At 41.5% G+C, this 23,703-nt stretch overlaps 1 protein-coding gene and 1 long non-coding RNA gene across 2 annotated transcripts in view; both read left to right on the forward strand.

The window, feature by feature from the left end:
• The window catches only part of hdhd5 (haloacid dehalogenase like hydrolase domain containing 5), a 49,793-nt gene that overhangs the window by 11,361 nt on the left and 14,729 nt on the right, over positions 1 to 23,703 (forward strand). The gene's annotated exons all lie outside the window — the stretch shown is intronic.
• LOC141364198 (uncharacterized) lies at positions 7,509 to 8,071 on the forward strand. The gene is made up of 3 exons (XR_012369844.1): positions 7,509 to 7,662; positions 7,767 to 7,832; positions 8,013 to 8,071. It is a non-coding gene; the product is annotated as an uncharacterized lncRNA (long non-coding RNA).

The following is a 23,703-nucleotide window of genomic DNA, read 5'->3' on the forward strand; positions in this document are numbered from 1 at the left end:
AATAAAAGCTGAGCTTCAATTTTTACTCCAAACACACCAATACAACATGCAAAGATATATTTATTTAATAAAATATTCAAGTAAAGATTATTCAAAGTCGGACATCACTCTTGGCCACTACTGCGCACACCAGACAGACCAGATGAGTGCTGTCTACAGTTTTGGTGCTCTAAGATCTTGAATTAAAACCTTGACAGCATGGCAGACACATACAGGCTCCATACAGCTCAAAAGATTTAAACTGTTAGACAAACAGTAAATCAGGAGCTGTAAATCAAGACATGCACCTGCAGACAGAAGCAATGAGACTTTTCACTGTCACTACAACTTACAATTAAAGGTTTATACTCAGTGAAAGCCTTTATTTTAATTTGTGCATTTAAGCTTAAAGCTGACATGTAAACAAGCGTAATAAAAGTTGTACCTCAAGTTTTTAAGCAGAGGTGTGTCCTCTTCTCTACACTCCTCAACACTGAAACAAAAAATTGAAATATTTGTTGAAGAGTTTGAAAGATTGTTAGAAATACTAACTGCTTTCAAAAATATTTATTCCCAAAGCTCCTTTTTGAGAATCACTGAAATTCCAGCGAATAGACCATGATTTCTAAATACCAATGTAAAAGATTAAGGGCTTTTCAAAAAACACTTTCAATGTTATAATTAGGAAGTATTCTGATGAGGGTCACAGAATTGTCTATGGCTAAAATATACAGCTGTAATATGGTTGTAATACACTGTGTTTTAGTTAACATTTTAGTTTCTACGAGAAGTCGCTAGTAGAAAACGTTCTTAAATTAACCTACATTAGTCGACCGGGTGTAGTTAGCCAAGCTAGTACCCAAACCATCAACCCCAGACAGGATGCTGATATATTGCTTCTCTCCGACATTTGCACGTAAAAGTATATATCTCGATATAAAGACCCAAAGACCTTATGATTTTTTCATACTGTGAGGTTTTTCTTGTTTTTTTGTGCGCGCTTTTCCCCAAAAGTGCACAGCTGTTTGTGTCGCAGTCCGTTCATGAAGTGCTGAAATGTCATTAACCACGCCCCTATTTGTCAGATGATTTCAGAATAGAGAACCCAAATAAAAAATGAGAATTGAAATGCAGTAAATCAAATTTAAAATGTTTATTTAAAATCACATCATAAAAAAGATGTCCATGCGCATTTCCGCAGTGTGTTATTTCTGGAAAATGTAGTTACGCGCAAAATAAATCTGCAGGCTAAAATAGGTTTAACAAATGTAGCTATAAATCAAGTACCATAAACGTTTAAAGACTGGCAGCATGTTCCATCATAAAACAGTACATATTTTAAGTGTAGATATTTCATATCGATGATCTGAGAACGCACAAATGACTCAGCAAACGTCTTCCTAAATAAAAGTCACGCAATGGGTTTTGTCCAATAGCCTACAATGAAATCGTGTTTTACATAAGATTTACCTAATCACACTTATTTTCACATTTAACATTAATTGAAATGTATTTAAACATCTTTAATTTAATTTACTAATTTAAATAAAAACATATTTCTATAAACATTTCTATAAATGTGTCTCTATATTCTATAAACTGTGCAGATTATTATAAAGGTTTCAGTATAAAGCTTCACTTACCTTTATCAAAACCCTTCTGACCCAACTGTATCCATGCGCATTTTTAAAGCCTATGTGAAGAATTCCCCTCTCGTCCAGAATCCCCAGGAAAATCCCTTGCACCATTACTGTATATGATTAATAATAAAAGCACCGATGTTTTCATCCCTGCTGCTGTTTAGTGTCAAACATCCGACTGATGGTTTGTGTTTCTATGAGACTTTATGAGGTTTTATGATGTCTGATAAATGTGTTGTACTGTTATTTTGTTAAGTATTTTATCTATACATGATCTCTGTGGTCTTGTTGTTAAACACTGTAAGTGTTGTTGGGACTGCAAGGTTCTTCAAACATCACAATATACATCCTATAAAAATGACTGCACAGGACATACGCTAACAAAGAAACCAGGCCTGTTGTGTTGTTATGTGTGTTTATTATTAATATGACAGTGTACTATATTAAGGAAATGTTTATCCTTGTAAGCAATGATCTGCTGTCAATTAAAAATGCACATTAACTCTTGGATGTTTTGAAGTGACACAATAGAGATGTTAGTTTTGTCAGTGTCTTTTCCTCAGATGAACAGCATGATGTCGTTGTGTGTCTGTTGTGGTTTATCTGCAGCAGCTCGTCATCCTCTGGGTGAAGTCAGCAAAATTGGGAAACTTTTTGATAATCTCTGTATTATATAAAATAATATATTCTACACTATTAATGTTTTAACCCTAAAACAGGCAAGAATTGTATTTTATATAATTTATTTATTATATCATCTGGACTTAAGTAAAACATATTTAAATTATTTTTTTAAATATTGGACATATTCAGGATTTTCTAAGTTGTATCTCACAGGATATGTAACCATATTGAGTTATAAAAAAGGACAAAGTGATTAATTCTTTATTTATTTGCAGCAAAAAAATGTGATTCTGACCTCCCCTCTTGTTCTAAAACATGCCATATGTATATTTTCTAATTCATTTTAAACAATAAACAACAGATCTAAACTAATCTAATCTAAAACAAAACCAACCAATTTGACTAAGAATCAGCAGTTCTGAATGTCTGGTGCTGAAACCTTTTCCTCCAGCTGCAAAAAAAGATAACACAATTTGATAAATTGTTTAGTAATTTATTTATTTTGTATACTGCCTCAGCTACCCGTCAATAGAAACTATATCTGTTTCATGCAGAGTCCTCACATGAGGAAAAGTACCTACATTTCTGCACTGTCACTTCTTCAACCTCCTTTAACCTGGGACTACATAAACCTTTTTTATTCAAAGCAACTTACAGTGCATTACAAGATATACATTTATGAGTATGTGTGTTCCCTGAGTTCAAACCCATGACTTCTGAACTGCTAACCCAATGCTAGAGGAGCACTTATACAGGACTAGGTTTAAGCCCTGTCCAGTAAACCACTCCTCACCTCTCCTGGCAGGTTGACAAAACTTCATCTTCATAACTTGTCTTTGAATCTTAAGAATTTATTGATATCTGCTTTATAACTCACATCCTCTCTCATTCCTTCTAGTTGTGAAGCCCTGAAAAAAAATACAGTTAAAATGCTTAGATGCACACCTAAAATATAATATCAGTATAATTGTCACACCCAGGGGCTGGCTATGCTTTAACTAGAGCCAGGCCCCTTCTCAACTTCCACCTTGAGGAGGTCCCCAAAGCCAACCCAATGACCAGACAACACGAGAACAGGTAAGTATAAAACAATCTTTATTATTTAAATATTTAAAATATACTTGGGGAATGGGGAAAGGGAAATTAAAACTAAGATCAAGCTTTGCCCTCCAGGTGGGCCACAGCCGGGAAATAACGGGGAGCAAAGGGGCAACGGGGGTCCGGGGCGTGGGGCTCAGGCCTGGATCTTGTTATCCGTGGCACGCTCCTTCTTCCTCCTGGAGGCAGAATCAAAAGCCAAATGAGTGTGGGGGGTTAATATTCTGGTAGCGTACCTGGATCTCCCTTGTGGAGGCTTTTCCCTCGTACTTGCACAGCTCTTGTCGCGCCGCTCACTACTTTCTCTCTATCTCTCCACAGGTAGCAGCTGGGGCATAGAGACACAGTTAATTCAGTGTGGATGGTTCTCACCTCTCGGCTGAACTCAGCGTACGGTAAGCACAGGTCTCACTCGATTTCTCCTCGTGTTAATTCACTCTCTCCTTCTTTCTACACAGGTATCCACTTGGACACGAAAGCGCTGTTACTTTGCTTTGGATGGCTCTCACCTCTTGACTAGGCTCAGCGTACCGCAAGTACAGGTTTCCTCGATTTCTCCTCAGATTATTCACTCTCTCTCCTTCTCTCTCCACAGGTATCGACTTGGACACAAAAGCACAGTTACTTTGCTTTGGATGGCTCTCACCTCTTGACTGGACACAGCGTACCGTAAGTACAGGCTTCACTCTATTTCTCCTCGTGTCACTCACTCTCTCTCCTTCTCTCTCCACAGGTATCAACTGGGACACAAAAGCACAGTTAATTTGCTTTGGATGGCTCTCACCTCTCGGCTGGACTCAGCGTACCGTAAGTACAGGTTTCCTCGATTTCTCCTCAGATGCTCCTCATAGACCGACCGGATACAGTGCGTGCTCCGTCTCTATGAATCAACGGCTTAGGAGGTTGGTATTTACAACTGGCAGCAGTGGCGGACTTACAACAATTTGTGAGGCGTCCAATGGGGTAAGCAGTTCCTACGTGGCGTCGGGGGCGAACCCTCTCGACTGCTCGGTGGTGGCAGAGGGGTGGGATGTCACACCGTCTCACCGGGCCGAGCGCTGCCCTCTCCTTGCTGCCGTCAGGCGTTCGAGCTCTGGACAGGGGCGCCCCTTTGTAGAGGCCACGGGACGATGGAATTACTTCACCTCTCTCTCTGCAACAACAGTATTTATGCAATTGAAAACATCAACGATAATAGCCCCAAATCGTACTCACACCTCTGCTGTTTCTTCAGCTCTTCACCGCCACTATTCACATCCGCCCGATGTCTAGACGGGGGGGGGGAATCGTTCCAGGGCACCGTACTATTACTGGAGAACTGAAGCACACTCACAACATATGCTGTACTGAACTAGGCTAGGACCAGCAGCCTCTTTGTCCTCCCTCGAAGAAGTGTATGAAGGCGGGGGTTTATCTGACAGGACACACAGCAATACACAGCAACCCACAGCAATATACAGCACCACGTCAAAAATAAAGGTTTTCACAGCACAAAGACTCACCCACCACGCTCAGTGTACAAAAAGGACACCCGTCTTCCTTCACTTCGCTTAGTTCGGATCTGGCGATGAAATATGCGGCCTAGCTAGTGGTGTCGTCGTTGTGACTGCTTCGGTAAGTACTCCTTCGACTCACCCACCACGCTATGTTAGGGGTAGGGCCGCCCTCCTTCTCCTGGAGGTATCTAACATAAAGCCAGGTTAATATACAGGACGCTTTCAACTTAATCTTGGTACTCACATCAATACCGTTTTCAATCCCTTTTCGCTTTGTCTCAGTTTGCAATGTAATCCGTTCACTTCTCAACCTTTAAGGTTCGCGATGTCTTCACCACCATACAATTCCAGCCTGAGGGAGAGAGAGAGTTAGACAGCCACCAGCAGCGCACCAAACGGGCACAACACAGCGCTTCAACACACACCAAAAAGCTCCTCAAACTGTGATTAAACTTGGCCTTAAGTACTGCCTTGTATAGCGTGTCCTCCAATCACCAACCGCTGTTCCTAACTAGGCACAGGTGCATCGAATTCCCCGATTTTCCCTCTTACGGCGCTACCTTTGGTTCCGCCCCCCCAAAAGATCGTCACCTTGTGACATCATCTGTGACATTTATGATGTTGATTTAGGTATTTAATCCTTTTTTATAACCTAATTGGGCAACATATCTCAGGGGATACGACTATTTCAAGTGGCTTTATGTTAATTTGATTTTGGTCACACGGTCAAGGAAGGGATAAAAGAGAATGTTGGATATGCTCTTCTTCTTCTTCTTCTTCTTCTTCTTGTTTTTGTTTTTGTTTTTGTTCTTCTTCTTCTTGTTCTTCTTGTTCTTCTTCTTCTTCTTCTCTCTCTCTGCTGGTCTATATGAGCTCTGTTCTTGTATTCTGCTCATGCTTTTCTTCTTTACGTGAGCTCTGGGCTTCAGGCCATCAAACTAAGCTTCTCAATAGTTCCTTAATTTCTTCTAAACTTTTCTTTCTTTCTCTGTTCTCTATCCTATCAGGCAATATATCATATATATTGGAAACAGTTATTTGTACATGTATTTTTTACTATTTTATGCATTTATAGTGTAACATTTGAGTTGTATCTTTAAGTCAGTACTATTATTAAACATTTTCACTTATAAATCTGTTGTTTAATTTTGATTTAATGTCAATACTTAACTCCTTCCCCACCATTGACGAGATATCGCTTTAATAAAAAAAAAAATCCCCACTGAATTTTTACGAGAATCTATATTTTCGCTATTATCTACTAGGTGGCGCTCTTACCCAACTTAAAGAGCCAACAATTTTGTTGATGTTTTGATGATTATTTAAACTTTTTGAAACTTTAAAGAGCAATGAATCTGTCGATTTTATTGTTTTATACTGTTGGCTGTTTTAAATGAGTTTGTTTGTTAGATATAGTTTTTTTTTACATTTTCACACTAGTATAATACACAGTTTTTTGTAATAAAATGTATTATTGCATCAACTGTTTTTAATAGTTTATTAATTTATAGCTGTGTGACCTATTGCAGAATAAATGTCCCAAATGAGTTTACTGTACCTTTAATGTTTTGCAAAATGCATTGAAATAATCTCATAGTCATGTCATGTATTTTCATACAAGGTTATATATTTATCTTGAAAAAAGATAAATCCTTTATCCAATACAGGAGTCAATTTCAACTGTTTTACCTTTTTTATTAGATTTTACAGTCACACTTGCATACTTTTTTTATACAATTTATATTTGTGAAAATAAATTATTTTGTAAGGCTAAACTACATTTTTATCTCCGATTGTCATGGATCGCTACTTTAATAATAGCTTTGCTCACATTTGACATTTGAGTTGCTCTTAATTCAACTCTTTGTGTCTTGTGAGTGATTCCAGACACCTCTGCATTCCCACGGGTAAAACTGCCGTCGCTAAGTACTGTGAACTTAAATAATTTACATTTATGCACTTATATTTAAGTAGTGTGAACTTAAATATAAGTGCATAACTGCATATGACTCAATTTGTTTAAATTCACAGTACTCAAATCTGTATGTGTTTTAAAACTTAAATGGTTTATGCAATCGGTTTCCTTAAAGGAATAGTCTACTCATTTTCAATATAAAAATATGTTATTACCTTAACTAAGAATTGTTGATACATCCCTCTATCATCTGTGTGCGTGCACGTAAGGAGAAGGGTATTCCTGCACAACTGGAAGCTGCAGTTTTAGGACCCCAGTTTTATGACCGCAGTTCTATGACTCTACGTTTTTGTGACAACTACCCAACTTGATGAGCAAAACCCTTCATTTAAGATGGACATGGTCAGCAATCAGACTGTGGGTACCGATTTAATAAAGTTTTATTTTATAACGTTTAAACGATGCAAAGTTTAAATAGCGCAAACTGAATTAATAATTAATTCCCCCGAATTAAAAATTTGTGTGCTAGTTTTATAAATTACTACGACATTCTTAGTCCGTGGCCATATTTCATTTCATAAATCCTTGTTGAGTTTAACGTTAAATGACTTCATTAATCTAGCCAGCACATTAATTCAACTTAAAAAGATAATAAGAGCATGTTGATGTGAAGTGTGAAGATGTGTGTCCTGCTCCTGCACATACAAAATCTACTGTATAAAATTCATGCTAGTGTTACTTGTATGGACCCATGTGTAATGGCTTGCTGTTCAGTAGTGCTTTAACAATATATATATATATATTTTTAACATTTTTTAAAGTCCATCATATATGCCCTGTCTGTCCTCCGGAATTTATCATTACAGGAGGCTGAGCGGGTCTTCCTTTCTGGTCCTCAATATGATTACAGGTCAGAATAAAATATGAATTATTTTTACACAGTGCCCAGTGCACCCTTTTGCTACCAATATTTGTCAACACAACAGTGATAACTTCCTCTGATAACTTTTTTAGTGAACGGGAAGAATTTAATCGAAAGATTGAAAAACAATTGAGGAAAGAAAGGAGATCATTCAATTGGTGGGTATTGCTGTTATGTACTTACAAATATTTTGTCTCTGTCTGTCTCTCTCTCTCTCTCTCTCTCTCTCTCTCTCTCTCTCTCTCTCCAACAAGTACATAAGTCTTAAATCAGAGATATATATTTCAGTTGAACATGTTAAACAAATGTTTCTTATTTAACATTCTCTCTCTCTCTAGAGTTCAAGCCTGCAGCCATTCTTTGGTTAGTTTTGCTTTTCTCTTTTGTGGTATGTTATGCAATGTCATTGGTAATGTGTTGAAGTAAGTGTAAAATAATATGAGGCCTTTAATAAATAGGCCTTCTAAAATTAAACAGAGATATTAATTGGGGATTTTAAGGCCTCTTTCCCTCCGATGCTGACTTCTTTAATTGATAATGGTTTTCTGAATGGTTTTATTCCTCAGACTGAGTTTCCCGGTTTTAAGGTGGTTCTAAAAGATTGGGAATTTGATGATGATACAAGTCAGACAAACTTGCTGAAAGGTTATGGGGATTTGGTATTTTCTTGCATTGGGAAAATGTCACAGGTCGGAGCGGACCCAAGATATCTAAAGGGTCACGCCCCTTCCTAGTTCCACCTCGAGGAGGTCCCAAAGCCGCCCCAATGACCAGACACACGAGTAAAAGTATGCTTAAAATAAATCTCTATTAAATTATTTAAAATCAGGGGAAAAGGGGAAAGGGTAGGTTAAAACTAATTTCTGGTGCGCCTCCATGCGTGGGCCCACGGGGACTGGGGTCAGGGTCTTTAGTCTTTTTCCTTATACACGTGGCGCGCTCCTCTTCTCCTGGATGCAGATCACAAAGAAAAGGTTGTTACTGAACTGGTTACCAATCTCACCTAATGCCGGGGGGGCTCCAACAGCCGATGTCAAATGAGATGCCTAATCCTCTTCCCTTTCCTCTCTTCCAGACCCGTCGTCCAGGCAAGTGATGTACGGGGGAGGGCACTTCTCCCATCTAGGTACGTGCTGTAAGCAGAGGTAAGTGGTAACACAATACCGGGACTTTTCTTCCTTCTAGGTTCGTGCTGTAAGCAAAGGTAAATGATTATACAATACTGGGACTTTTCTTCCTTCTAGGCTCGTGCTGTAAGCAAGGGTAAGTGATTATACATTACTGGGACTTTTCTTCCTTCCAGGTTCGTGCTGTAAGCAAGGGTAGGTGATTATACAGTACTGGGACTTTTCTTTCTTCTGGGCTCGTGCTGTAAGCAAAGCTAAGTGATTATACATTACTGAGACTTTCCTTCCTTCTAGGTTCGTGCTGTAAGCAGAGGTAAGTGATTATACATTACTGAGACTCTTTTTTCTCCTAGGGTTATTTTATAAGCAAGAAGTAGACGGCAGACCAAGCACCTAGGGGACCCACACAGTGTGTTTTACTCACGGCCTCCAAGGGTAGGGGAGAACCAGACGTAGAGAACAAACACGTGGAGCCGAACGCTTCCCTGGGTTCTCCTTCGCTCTCGACGTCAAGGATGCGGGACCGGGGCGAACCTTTGAAGAGGCTCCACGCAGAGGTAATTTTCGTCTAACAGCCGTCAACCCAATGGCCCTGCGGCGCAACCGAGTCTGAACTGGTCTACTCACTAGGATCGTCCAGATGCTTCACCGCTGCCTCCTTAATCGTCGGGGCAGAGAACTTTACCACTGCACACCCGAAGGGGTCCCGACTGGCGTACGTCTTCCCTCGCACCCCACAGACCTCAACGGCCTGGATCTCCTCACAACTACCAGAGTCTTGACCACGGCTTCTGTCAAACAAGACACAGCACAGCACTGCAAGCGAAATAAGCGCACACACACAAGTGAAGACAGTGGCTCACCCACAGCACTACACACACACTTCGTGAGTTAAGGACGAAGTCGGACTCGACCCGGGTCGCCGTATGGGTAGTTGACGGGCCTTTCGTGGGGGGTAGGAGTAGATAGAAAAGAGGCACGGGACCTCCTCGTGGTGATTCCGATGATCCCCGGCTCGCCCCCGCTCTCCTCCCTCTTCAGTGGGGCTGAAATGATATACAGCACAAAACAGGTGATACTTCGTATTTACAATACACCATAAACAGCACGGTTACTCACGTAAATGCTTCCTTTCTAGAATGGCTTCCTCGGCTCGCCCACACCTATCTCTCTCTTCAGTGGGGCCGTAAGGATACTCAGCACAAACACAGGTAATACTTGGTATTTACAATACACCATAGACAGCAATGGAACTCACATGAATGCTTTCCTCCTAGGATGATTCCTCGGCTCGCCCACGCCTATCTCTCTCTCTTCAGTGGGGCCAGAATGACACACAGCACAAGGACGGGTAATATTTTGTATTTGCAATACAACTTAAACAGCAATACTACTCACGTGGATGCTTCACTTCTAGGATGACTTCCGCGGCTCCCCCACGCCTATCTCTCTCTCTTTAGTGGGGCTGGAATGACACACAGCACAAGGACCGGTAATACTTTGTATTTGCAATACAACATAAACAGCAATACTACTCACGTGGATGCTTTCCTTCTAGGATGGCTTTCGCGGCTCCCCCACGCCTATCTCTCTCTCTTCAGTGGGGCCGGAATGGCATACAGCACAAGGCCGGGTAATACTTTGTATTTGCAATACAACATAAACAGCAATACTACTCACGTGGATGCTTCCCTTCTAGGATGGCTTTCGCGGCTCGTCCACGCCTATCTCTCTCTCTCTTCAGTTGGGCCGTGGTGATATACAGCACAGCTCAGGTGATACTTTGTGTTTGCAATACACACCATCCAGCGACAATGTTACTCACACCCGTTGGGAAATTCAGTTGCAAAACAACCGCCGTCTTCGCTTCACTTGTTAAGCTAACTTACTTTAGCGTTCTTTCTTCACCCAGTCTTTCGTCTTCCAATCCTTCGTGGCAACCACAATAGACAGCACGGCACACTATCATCAACGGACCACAACCAAACAATACAGTCACAAGCACGTGACAACGGGGCTCCTTGTATAAACAGCCTCCACTCCTTCCTTTCGGCTCCTTCGGCCGTCTTCTTTCCGCTCGCTTTAGCGATTCCCGGATCAACAGCGCCTTCGGAGGAGTGGATGTTTAATTCCGCCCTTGGCGGAGCGGAGCTTACCCCGGAAATCGACTCTCCTCTCTTTGTGTTTCCCCGGTCTATTTATATTGCCCGGCCTCATTTCTCCTCCAATCATGGGTTGCCACATTAATCCTGCGCACCTTTTTCTGATAAGCCCCAAATTCTTGTTGTCAGGGAAACCAGGAAGTGAAAGTGTTCTAAAAATCGGGTCCGGAAACCATCTTCAGGCGGAACCAGTCTCCGGCACTTTTGGTTCCGCCCTCCAATAGTCACCCCGTGACAAAAAAATCTAATCTATACATCTGGGACAATTGAAGCAAAGACCTGATACTAAATGGAGGTCCTTTTTTATCTATTCCTGATGGGATATCTGTTTTGGAGTCTGTTGTATAAACCTCCTATCTCTAAGAGATGTGGGGACCTTCAGTGGAGATTACTGCACTGTATTGTTGCCTCAAACTCTTTTATTTCAAAGCTTAATGAGACTGTTTTACCAATGTGTCCCTTTTGTAATGTACATGACACTATTTTCCATATGTTTTGTGAGTGTTCTCGACTTTGCTCATTGTTTGAATTGTTAGGGGAAATTATTGTAAAGTTGGGTATCCCTTATACCAATACACTATTTTTAATGGGTTGCCGGTATAAGAGGTCTCGGCAGCAACAGTGTACACTTGCCAACTTTTTGATAGGGCAAGCTAAGCTTGCAATTAATAAGACACATCAGTGTAAAAATTCTGGTGAGGATGTAAATTTGGTAACCCTATTCAAGTATTTGGTGAAGTCAAGAGTGATCATTGAATATACTTACTATCGGCATACAAATAATATTCTGTATTTTGAATGGGGATGGGGCTTTGGAGAAGCATTGGTGACTATAAGTGAATCAGGGAATCTGGAATTTAATTGGTAATAGATTTTTGGGAGTACTTTTGGGAGTACTTTGACTCGGCCAGTAACACCCTCCCTCTCCCATTATGAGAGGGAGAAGGGGAGCGGACTTTTCAGGTGAGTCGAAGTACTCCCAAAAGTGCTATTACGCCATAAAATATAGTTTCTCTTTTAACTTCTTCAACCCTGAAGCTATTTTGGGGATTTTCACCAGGATTTGGCCTACCCAATTTCAAAAGCTTCCCATACCCACATGCAGAGGTTTACATACAAAAGTTTGGTATCATTTTACAGGAAACCCTTTGAAGTAACATAAAAGCCTGTTGAAAGTGCTAAACATGGTTGTATGTGTTGTCAGTCTTCTAATAAACACAAAAATAAATAGGTGCTTTCTGATGTTTTTTTTTCTAAAGTTTTTATTTGAAAGTGTATAACTCTGGCCCTGGGTATCTCAGCTCCCTGCAGACAGTTTTGTTTGATTCCACCAATTGTCAGCTTACAGAGGAAAAATGATTTTTTTCTATATAATAATCTATGCAAAAGTTATTTTACTCCAACTGAAGGGAGGAATAATACCCTTTTTGTACACAATTTCTGCCTAAAAATATTTGAAGTGTCCCCATAACCACATACAGTGGAATAAATGCAAAATCTTTATATCATTTTAAAGAAAATCCTTTGAAGTTACATAAAAAGCTGATGTTTGTGACAAATATTGTTATTTATGTTGTTTTTCATATGATGAAACGTTGGGGTTACTTGACTGTAACCTTGTTCCCTGAAAAAGCGGAACGAAATGCTGCGCTGCTAAGCGCTATGGGAAACGTCTTTATTGTTGACCCGCTAAAAATAGTGTGCAAACACGTCAATGAAATTGACCCGGAGGTATTTATAGTCTCGGTTGATGACGACATCAAAGCGTACGTGAAGCGAGACTATAAATTAAATGAAAACAGCTGTGATACTCAGATCTTTTGTCTGAAGACCAGTCCTGGTTCATCTACTGCACGGCAAGACAGCGCAGCATTTCGTTCCGCTTTTTCAGGGAACAAGGTTACAGTCAAGTAACCCCAACGTTCCCTATCAAAAGCTACTCTCAATGCTGCGCTGCTAAGCGCTATGGGGAACGAAAATACCCACGCTGCCGTGCTTGGAGATGTCTGGACCCCTTACGGGTGTGTAGGTGTGCGCACAAAGAACGCAAGGAAATCTCAGACATAAGTAGCCAAACTATAAGTCATGGGTGTGTGCGGAAAGGATACTCCTGCCGCCTCACTAACACCTATAAGTAGAGCAAATAGTTAGTCAGTAGCTTGTGATGTTGACTCGAGGACATGAGAACCTGGAGTGACATGAGCATCCAAGCTATAAAATTTTATGAATGTATGCGGAGAGGACCAGCCTGCCGCATCACAAACGCTCTGTAAGGGGGCACCTCTTACTAGAGCCGTAGAGGAGGCTACCCCCCTGGTGGAGTGGGCTCTCAGCCCCGTTGGCGAAACCTGACCGCGTGCCTCATAGGCAAGAGCAATAGCATCCCTAACCCAATGAGATATAGACTGCTTGGCGGCAGCTGCACCTCTGTTGCGGCCCCCAAAACAGACAAACAACTGCTCTGACCTACGCCACTGGCTAGTGCGGTGGACATAGGCCTGGAGAGCACGGACTGGACACAATTTGTGGTGTAATTCCTGCTCCGACGTAACGAACGGCGGCGGGCAGAAAGTCTCAAGAATGACCGGATGTGCAGCTGAGAAGGGAACCTTAGGCAAGTAATCAGGGTGAGGATGCAGAATGGCCTTCACCATACCTGGGGCAAAATCTAAACAGGATGGCGAGACCGCCAAAGCCTGTATATCCCCAATTCTCTTAAGAGAAGTTATTGCGATTAGGAAAACCATCTTTAGCGGCCACATAAACCCTGAGAGTGGATGGGGATAAACCTGCTGACAACTTTTCCTGCAGAAAACTCAGAACTGTAGCAATCTGGCAGTTAACAGGATCTGCATTATGTGTCATGCACCATGCTTCAAAGACACCCCATTTAAGGGCATAACTCTTTCTAGTGGAGGAGGCCCTAGCACTTAAGATGGTCTCAATAACGTCAGGTGAGAGCCCTGTGCCTCTTAGTTGGTACCCTTCAGGGGCCAAACATGAAGATTCCACAGGTCGGGCCTGGGATGAAATATCGTGCCCCCCGCCTGAGACAGAAGGTCCCTCCTCTCCGGAATCGCCCACGGCGAGCCGTTGAGGAGAGATATTATCTCCTAGAACCATACTCTGTTCGGCCAACGTGGTGCTATCAATAAGAGGCACGAGCCTTGTTGGCGAACTCTGGCTAGGACCTGCGAGAGTAGTGCAACTGGAGGGAACGCATAGAGGCGCTTGTTGGGCCATATATGCGCCATTGCGTCCAGACCCAGGGGGGCTGGGGGACTCAGAGAGAAGTAGAGGGGACATTGCGCTGTCTGAAAAGAGGCGAAGAGGTCCACTTCCGCTCTGTAAAATCTGGTCCATATCTGAGAAACTATGTCTGGGTGGAGTTTCCATTCCCCAGTCAACAACGTCTCTCTGGACAGTGAATCCGCCGCTACATTCAGGTTCCCCGGTATGTAGACTGCCCTGAGCGACAGGAACTTGTCCTGAGCCCAGAGTAAGATCCGCCTCGCCAACCTGTTCAAATTGCGCGAGCGCAGACCTCCCTGGTGATTTATGTACGAGACTGTCGCTGTGTTGTCCACCCGCACTAGGACATGACAGCCCCTCAGTTGGGGGAGAAAATATTTCAGGGCCAGAAATACAGCCATCAGCTCCAGACAATTGATGTGCCAACTGAGTTGATGACCCTCCCATTTCCCTTGAGCTGGACGACCATCTAAGATCGCACCCCAGCCCGCCAGGGAGGCGTCTGTCGTTAGCATCCTGCGACGACAAGTCGCCCCTAGCGTGGGACCCAAGGCAAGAAACCGGGGTCTTACCCACATAGTTAGTGTACGAAGCCCGCGGCGCGTCACTTTTATTAGCCTCCGAGGGTTGGCCCTTGGATGAAACCCTCTGGCTCTGAGCCACAACTGAAATGGTCTCATGTGCAACAGCCCCAAAGGAATCACCGTGGATGCTGAAGCCATGAGCCCTAATATCCTTTGATATTGTTTTACCGTGAGGTCCTGGCCTAGCTTGACTTTGCTCAAGGCATGCTGAATGGTCGCGATCCGTGCGGGAGACAGATGTGCTCGCATCGTAATCGAGTCCCAGACTATCCCTAGATATGTCGTTCTCTGGGCAGGAGAAAGAACGCTTTTCTTGGCGTTGAGTCTCAACCCTAGAGAAAGTAGATGCGCTAACACAATGTCTCTGTGTTGGAGCGCCACCTCTTGTGATTTCGCTAGTATTAGCCAATCGTCTATGTAATTTAGAATGCGGATGCCCCGGAGTCTCAAGGGAGACAGTGCTGCATCCATGCATTTCGTGTATGTGCGGGGTGATAAGGCTAGGCCGAACGGAAGAACCCGAAACTGGTATGCTTCTTCTGCAAAAGCGAACCTCAGGAACTTCCTGTGTTGTGGCAATATTTCTATGTGAAAATATGTGTCTTTCAGATCGATTGTGACAAACCAATCGTGATGTTGAATTTGTGCCACAACCGTCTTGACTGTTAACATCTTGAACTTGAGAGTTTTTACTGTTTTGTTTAAACCTCGAAGATCTAAGATTGGACGCAACCCCCCATCCTTCTTGGGAACCAGCAAGTATCTGCTGTAATAACCCAAGTTTCTCTCTGGGAGGGGAACATGTTCTATGGCCCCTTTCATCAACAGAGTTTGTATCTCTTGCAACAGTACATGTGCCCGCTACGGTCTCACGAAAGTAAATATCACGCCGTTGAAGCGCGGAGGACGACGAATAAATTGGATTCTGTATCCTATGTGTACTGTGCTTATTACCCAACCAGAAATACCTGGCAGAAGTTCCCACGCTGCCAGACTCTCTGATAATGGTATTAGCTTTAATATTTTTTCTTGGGGTGATGTTAAAAGACCTGTTTCCTGAATGACAGCAGGAGAACAGGGGGCCTTTAACTTTTGGCTGGAAACCACCGCCATCCGCAAGCCCAGAGGCAGCGGAGGTGGGGAGGTTTCGTGAGGGCAACGGGACGGAGCGATCGGATGTAAAGCGATATGCTCCGCCCCGCCGATGAGCCCTAGACTGGGTGCAACCGTCAGGACTGCTTTTTCCTATTAATAACAGTCCTGAGGTCTGCCCTGGGGGGCTGTTGAGGGCGGCGAGTCGAACCCCAAGCTCTTTGCGGGGAAACACGATTCGCCACACTCTCCTTCTTCGCGTCCCTTTGCTTTGTAGGACCGGGAAGAGGTCGGATGACCGTGACAGACAGCCCCTCCCCTTGTGCGCGGCGAGGCAAGAACTGCGAAAAAGCCTCTTCATGTTTTTTAGCCTCTGTAAATTTTGTGACGACGGAGTCAACCGCATCGCCAAACAGCACTGACGGGGAAACAGGGGCTTCTAAGAGAAATGCTTTATCTTTCTCCTTTATACCAGACAGATTCAACCATAAATGCCTCTCCGTGCTAACCAAAGCGGACATAGAACGGCCGATAGCGTGAGCTGTTTGCTTGGTCGCACGGAGAGACAGATCTGTAGCCCTACGCAGCTCATCAAACACCTCTTTGTCAATTGTCTCGCCCGCACTCAAATCCTTTAATAAATCAGCCTGATACGCCTGTAACACCGCCATAGTATGCAGCGCAGCACCAGCCTGACCTGCAGATTGATAGGCTTTACCCACTAAAGCTGAGGTTATTCTACACGGCTTCGTAGGAAGGGAAGGTTTCTTTAACGTTGATGCCGAGCCAGGCGAGAGATAACTAGCTAGCGTCTCTTCCACCTGTGGCATCTCTGTATATCCGCGTGCTTTTGCACCCACGATAGTCGAATAAACCGACGTCGAGGGCACGAAAACACGTGAAGAGTATGGTCTCTTCCACGATTTATCTAATTCACCGTGGAGATCCTCAAAGAAGGGGAGAGGCTCATGTTTCGTCCTCTCCTCTTTGCCAGCAGACAGAAACCTATCGCCTAATTTATTTGTTTTGGGCGTCTCTGGTTCGCGAGGCCAGTCAATCTGCAATCTGGCCACCGCACGGGTTACCACCTCGAGAAGTTCCTCGACCGATCTATGATCGTGCGAGGAACGCTCGGAGGCTGGTTTATCCTGATCCGAATCCGGTGTACCGTCGGCGGCACACTGCGTGTGTTTTGGTTGATAACATTGGGAAATACAACAACTTAAAAAAGACAAACCTAAACACATCATATATCATTAAAAAGCTGAGATTCTTGTGATTCGAACGATGTAAACCATTTTAAGATACAGTCAACACAGTCAGTGCAATCAGAGTGTTTGTCAAACAACCAACAACCAAAAAACCAGCTTACAAACAGGGTATGAAAATGAGTAAACTGACCTATAACGCCTTCTTGTAGTCCAAAGATCCATAAAATTCCAACAAAAACGGTGTAGTTACACTCTGAAGGGTCCAGTAAATCCAATTCAGTGAAATATTTAGTCCACAGCACATGTATATGTCAATAAACATCCAAGGAACATAGTAGTATCATTTATAAATAGCCGACAAAGCCACCAAGTCTCCGACGCATTCGGTCGTGTAGCGTCTCTTCACTTGTAAACATTGCAGATTTGTTCATGTCAAAATGGCCGCTGAACTCTGCCCTTTTGATTGACACCTCATTTGAGCGAATAGGTGCTTCTCAGAGGTGACAACAGGCAAGAATACGCAAGGAACGCCCTTGCGCGAGGATGGGACCTTCCCCTATTTGATTGACAATAGATCGATCCTGTCGCGTCAAAGTTTGCAAATGACGGGCGTATCTGATAGCCAATAAGATTCTGAAAAGATTGACACAAAGCTTCCATAGAAAGAAACAAACTGTAACCCGATTGGACGTCCACAAAACAACACAAGAGTGGTTCGCTCTGTGTGCGTACATCCCAACAGTGACTAACGGCCGTGCGCTAAAGCTGCTAACGCTGTGCTAGGAAAGCATTGAGCGTCTAAAAAGTTTTACAATGTCGAAAAGAGCAAGTAAAATAAACTTTTCACTTGAAGAAGTTGTCGAGCAGTGTACCAGGCGTGAGAGTGATTTGTTGGAGGAAGACGTTTCAGACGAAGAGAGCGTTTCCTCCGTCGACTCAGTAGCGGAAGAGATTTTTTGGATGGGGGAGACGTCACTCTCGACAAGTAAGTGCTTTATTGTATTATAAAACATATTTTACTGTTGGTACTGAGGTTTGAGTTTGGATGCGTGTTTTGTTTGGTGAGCCCCTGCACGAGTGGGTTTGTATGCGCTCATGCACGGGTATCTGTGCCCATGTTTGCATGTGTGTCTGTGTGTGCTTCTGCATTACTTTATGCAAGTAAAATAGTAGAATATAGATTATAAGTAAGTGCTTTATTGTATTATGAAACATTTTACTGTTGGTACTGAGATTTGAGTGTGGATGCGTGTTTTGTTAGGTGGGCTCTTGCACGAGTGTGATTGTATGCGCTCATGCACAGGTATTTGTGCCCGTATTTGCGCGTGTGTGTCTGTGTGTGCGTGTCTGTGTGTGCTTCTGTGCTTCTGCGTTACTTTATGCAAGTAAAATAGTAGAATATAGATTATAAATGAAAAAAATATGTGACTCAATGTTGTTGTATCTGTCTTACAGGTGCATGCTGGAGTGGACCTTTCCAATGCCCTAATCAGCTATTATAAACTGATCCACAAAACCCAGAATTGGTATAAGACCTTTTTTATCATTTCTAAGACATTGCCACTGTGAATGCCTTACTGATTTACAAGCATATCACAAAAGGTAAAGGGGAGGTGCCAATGCACCAGAAGGCATTTAGGGAGACACTAGTGAGTAGCTGGCAGCGGTTGCTGACATACCCGCTCCATCGCCCACTTCACACAGAGCACATCACAAGCCTTTGCATATTAGTGGAGACGGCACCACAGTTCGTCTAAGGTGCAGGCACTGCCATGCAAAGACTACTGTAAAATGTTCTTCATGTGATGAGCCTTTGTGCTTTTTGCCAAGCCGTGATTGTAATAACGAGTGGCATGTTGCCAATAACCTGTAATATTGTAAAATTTCTAAATAGTTTTTTATATACATTTATATATTTAGATTGTGGTTTTTCTAATATTAAAAGTATTTAATTACTATAGAACTTGTTTTGTATCTTTATTTTTACAAGTATAGTTTCAAGAATATAGTTTTTTTCAACACCATAAAGTGTTTATGCTTCATTTACTATGTGTCAGCAATTATTGACAGTGAATTTGGACATGAAATAGAGTAGTTCTAAGTGTAACCTTTCATTAGAGCCCAAAAATATGATTGTACATTGAAGCATTCAAGAAAAACAGCATTTTATGGCAATGGTTACAAAGGGCCATTTGGTGTCTCCAAGTGCCCTTTATAGAAGGCCGCCTAGACATAAACTTGGATAAACATGTGAAAAAGACACATTTTCTAAGATATTGTAATCAAATTTGCTTGGTAAAGCTTTGTAAGGCTTCATGCTATGATCCCAATGTGTTTTCCAGCTAATAGCTCCCCATTATTAGTCATCTGCAGGCAACTGTTTACAAAAAAAAGTAGGCTGAATATTTTTTTCCTCTCTTTCAGTGTGTTTAAAATTCTATTACTTTATAACAGTAAGACTTACAGTGATTCTGACTGTATAGAAACAAACCTCAGAGTCTCACCTTTCAAAAGACATCAAAACCATGCATATACTCCAAATACTTCAAGAACAGTATGCAATTTACTTTGGGTATGTTTTTTTTAGGCGTTTTTGCAAAATATAGCAGGATTGCAAAGGGGTTATCAAAGTCCGCAGAACCGAGAGAAAAATCATCATCATAATCATCATCTTTACCCCCCACATGAACCGAAGAAGCACCGGGGTGCGCATCAAGATCATGTGAAGGAATAAATGGATTTGGAGATAAAGCAAGAGAAGAGGACGCGCCTGTCTCTTGCTCATCAGCCAAATCCATCTGGGAGCCCCATGAGCCTAAACTTTTAGGTGCGGTTAAGAAATAATCACGGCGAGCACGGAGCATTTTTATAGAGAATGACTCGCAATGCTCGCACTCATCTGACTGTAAAGCCGTGACTGCATGCTCCTCCCCCAGACACACAAAGCAGTAAGTGTGTGTGTCGTCCTTAGCGATAGCGCGAGAACAAACACACACCTTAGACTGCTTGTGGCTCTTCTTACTCATTCTTTTAACTTTAACTCTTGTAATATCGGAAAGAGAGAAAGACTGCACTCTATCTAGTTGGAATCTAACTCCTAACAAAGATCTCGAGTGGAGTTCAAAAGGTAAGAGATAGTTTTTGATGATTTTTAGATCGTGTAGCACACATACACAGATGTCGGTCTGAAGACAAAAGACCTGAGTATCACAGCTGTTTTCATTTAATTTATAGTCTCGCTTCACGTGCGCTTTGATGTCGTCATCAACCGAGACTATAAATACCTCCGGGTCAATTTCATTGACGTGTTTGCACACTATTTTCAGCGGGTCAACAATAAAGACGTTTCCCATAGCGCTTAGCAGCGCAGCATTGAGAGTAGCTTTTGATAGGGAACACCAAATTTTCTTTTTTTATGTTGTAAATACTGTCTCTGATAGTGTATAACTCTGGTTCTGGGTGCTCTAGCAGACTGCAGACAGTTCTGGTTGTTAGCAGCAGCAGACAGTAAACACCCAAAAAAAGAATGATCTCTTTAGCATGTCGCATTCAAAAGTTATTCTCATTTTACTGAAGGGTGTGAAAATACATTTTTCATATAAATATTATTTTTGTTTTGCACATATAATAAATAGCAAGGGATTATTCATGAACACAACCAAAGAAAATGCTGTGAATGGACTCATTGTTTAGAGTAGGACCTAAAATAAAAGATGGTGTATCATTTGTGGCTATATGTGATATCTGAGGCAGTTCACACTCAAGTTTCACATATGTTTACAAAAGACCATTTTTTACCTCATTATTCATTCAACTATTGTTGGACATGTGTTAATAATAGGACAAAAATAACACTGCAGCCTTATTCCTGAGAGTGAGAGCTTTCAGTTGATATAAGACTTGCCCATGTTTGTCATATTTGAAAAATATGAAATATGTGAATATTAAATGATATTAAAAAATATGGGGGGGGGTGATAGTGTAAATTAAGTGTAACTAACTTTCTTACAGTAAAAGAGTGATGCATATCTGCAGAAAGTAGAGAGTCTAAGCTTTCAAACAGTATCTCATATGTGTTACTGGGGTCCATGACAGACCATTAAAAATTAAAAGAATATTTTATATTAGGCTAAGTCAAAATGATAAATTTTGGACCCGGGACAGGGTCCTAGGGTTGAAGAGGTTAAATCCGCTTAGAAGAGCACTACGTTTTATTTTGTACCACCAAACTTGCTCGTATAACTACTCGTCTTAAATAGGAAAAACGTTGATGTGTTTGGTCACTTCTAACTTTATCTCTAAATGGTACCATTGAATGAATGGGGCTAAGCTAAATGCTATCGAAGCGTCGCAGCGCGCTCCAGCGCTTACGTGCACGCACACAGATGATAGAGGGATGTATCAACAATTCTTAGTTAAGGTAATAACATATTTTAATATTGAAAATGAGTAGACTATTCCTTTAACACAACACTACCTTATTGTACCAAGAACAGATTTTCTGTCATTATTTACTCTCACCTTCATGTCAATGCTGTATCTTCTTCAGTTCTGTGCTCTTCATGAACACTCCAAATTCTGTGTCGTGTTTTGTTTGTTTTGTTCGATATAGATTTTAACACTTTCCCGAGTATAATACACAGTCTGTTTTTAATAGATCATTCGTTTATATTTTGTGTGACCTTTCGCAGAATAAATGTCCCAAATAAGTTCACTGTAGCTGTAATGTTGTACTTGTATACTTGTTTACAGAGTTAATTTAATAAATGTTAAATTGTGAGATTGTATTTGTGACAAATTTGTGCGAAATCCGGTTTAATGAAATTTCACCGTCCGGACTTGAGGTTTTAATTATTTAATTTGTGGGGAAAGAAAGGGTTTTATTGTGAAACAATCTTGTATGTCTGTATGCTTTCCAAAAGCATTGGATTAATCTCATAGGTTTGTCCTGCTTAAACCACTTCTATGAAACTATTCATGTAAAAGATGCAGAATCCAATAAAAGATTCAGTCAATTTCAACTATTTTGTGTCTTTATTAGATTTTACAGTCATAAATCAACATCATAAATGTTGGTGAAGTCACAATTGCATGCTTTATTATACCATTTAATTTTTTTTAAACATAAATTAAGGTGAGCTATACTGCCCTCCAAAGGCTAAGTGCAGTATCTACGCAAACACTGAAACTGAGAAAAATGGCTTTAAAGTTTTTTACATCAGCCAGTCAAACATGTTACTGCAATTTTGGCACACACATTTCTCTGAAATGGGTCAAAATTTAACCAGGAGACTTTGTCACAAGACACAACAGATCTCACAAAGCCCATTTTAACCCTTAACTCAATTTTGACCAAATGCGTAGTTACTGCGCTTTCGCTTTGTAGGGCAGTATAAATGAAATGTTTTTAGGCTAAACAACTCTTTATTATATATTGTCATGGATCTCTAGTTTAATAATAGCTTTGTCCGCATTTGACATAGTTGCTCTTAATTCAACCGTCCTTCCCCTGTAGATGATTCCAGACGTCTCTACATTCCCACGGGTAAAACAGCTGAAGTCTTTCCCTTCAGACATGCAATGGTACAGGGCTTTATCACACTCACGTTTATTCTCAAACACCCCGGCTCCCATTATGAGGTTGTTGTTGTTGGGAACAGAGAACAGAATAGCCATGCGTTCAGTGCACTTCTGGTCCTCCATGTGGATGAGGTCATAGGTCAAGACGATGCCTTGAGTTTGAGTAAATGTGCAGACCTCGGTCTTGTTGGAGCTGATTGTGGGCTGAGGAGGATCACTGCACTGCCCACTGAATTTAAAGTTCCTGAGGGAAGTTTAGAGTTAGTCTGTAAACTTTTACAAAGTAACAGGATTTTTCTGGAATAACACATTTGCTCATTTTAAGTGTACTTGGAAGCGTCAGAATTGCTTGGTTTATTCTCCGGGGAAGTTCAAATAATCTGAAAGACAAAACAAATGACAATGTATTTCCTCCTTACTGTGGGTTGATGAGGTTGTAGACGTCGCTCAAGTTGGTGATCTGTATCGTGCAGGTTTTGCTCGGTGAACCCCCCATGTTGTCACTTTTTCAGAACTGAAGGATCATGAAAGATTAGGAAAAAACAAAGTTTGTTTACCGAAGACTGGACATTTAAGAATATACATTTTGCATGTGCTGTATGTAATTTTTGCCAAGCTATAAATTCTTAATTACAGCTGAGCTTCAATTTTTACTCCAAACACACCAATACAACATGCAAAGATATATTTTCACACTCAAAAAAAAAAAAATGATTCAAGCCCTTCTTAGAAATGACACATTAAAATTGTGTTCAATTAATTTAAAATACCTCATTAAGAGCAATAAGTATATATATATATTTAATTAGTCTAACACACGAATATGTACTATAATTTATTGATTTCTTTTTAATCGTGTTAACACAATTAGTTTGAGTTTGGGTTCTGGAAAAATAATTTCCCATTAGTTGGACTAACTCAATATATTTTTATTGTGTAAAGCAGTTTTTTATGAGTTAGGAGGAACACATTCATATTGGATGGAAATCCTGCCCACAATTTTATTGAATTAATCCAATGA

The sequence above is a fragment of the Misgurnus anguillicaudatus genome, chromosome 6 (assembly GCF_027580225.2).
Source record: "Misgurnus anguillicaudatus chromosome 6, ASM2758022v2, whole genome shotgun sequence".
Classification (NCBI taxonomy): Eukaryota; Metazoa; Chordata; class Actinopteri; order Cypriniformes; family Cobitidae; genus Misgurnus; species Misgurnus anguillicaudatus.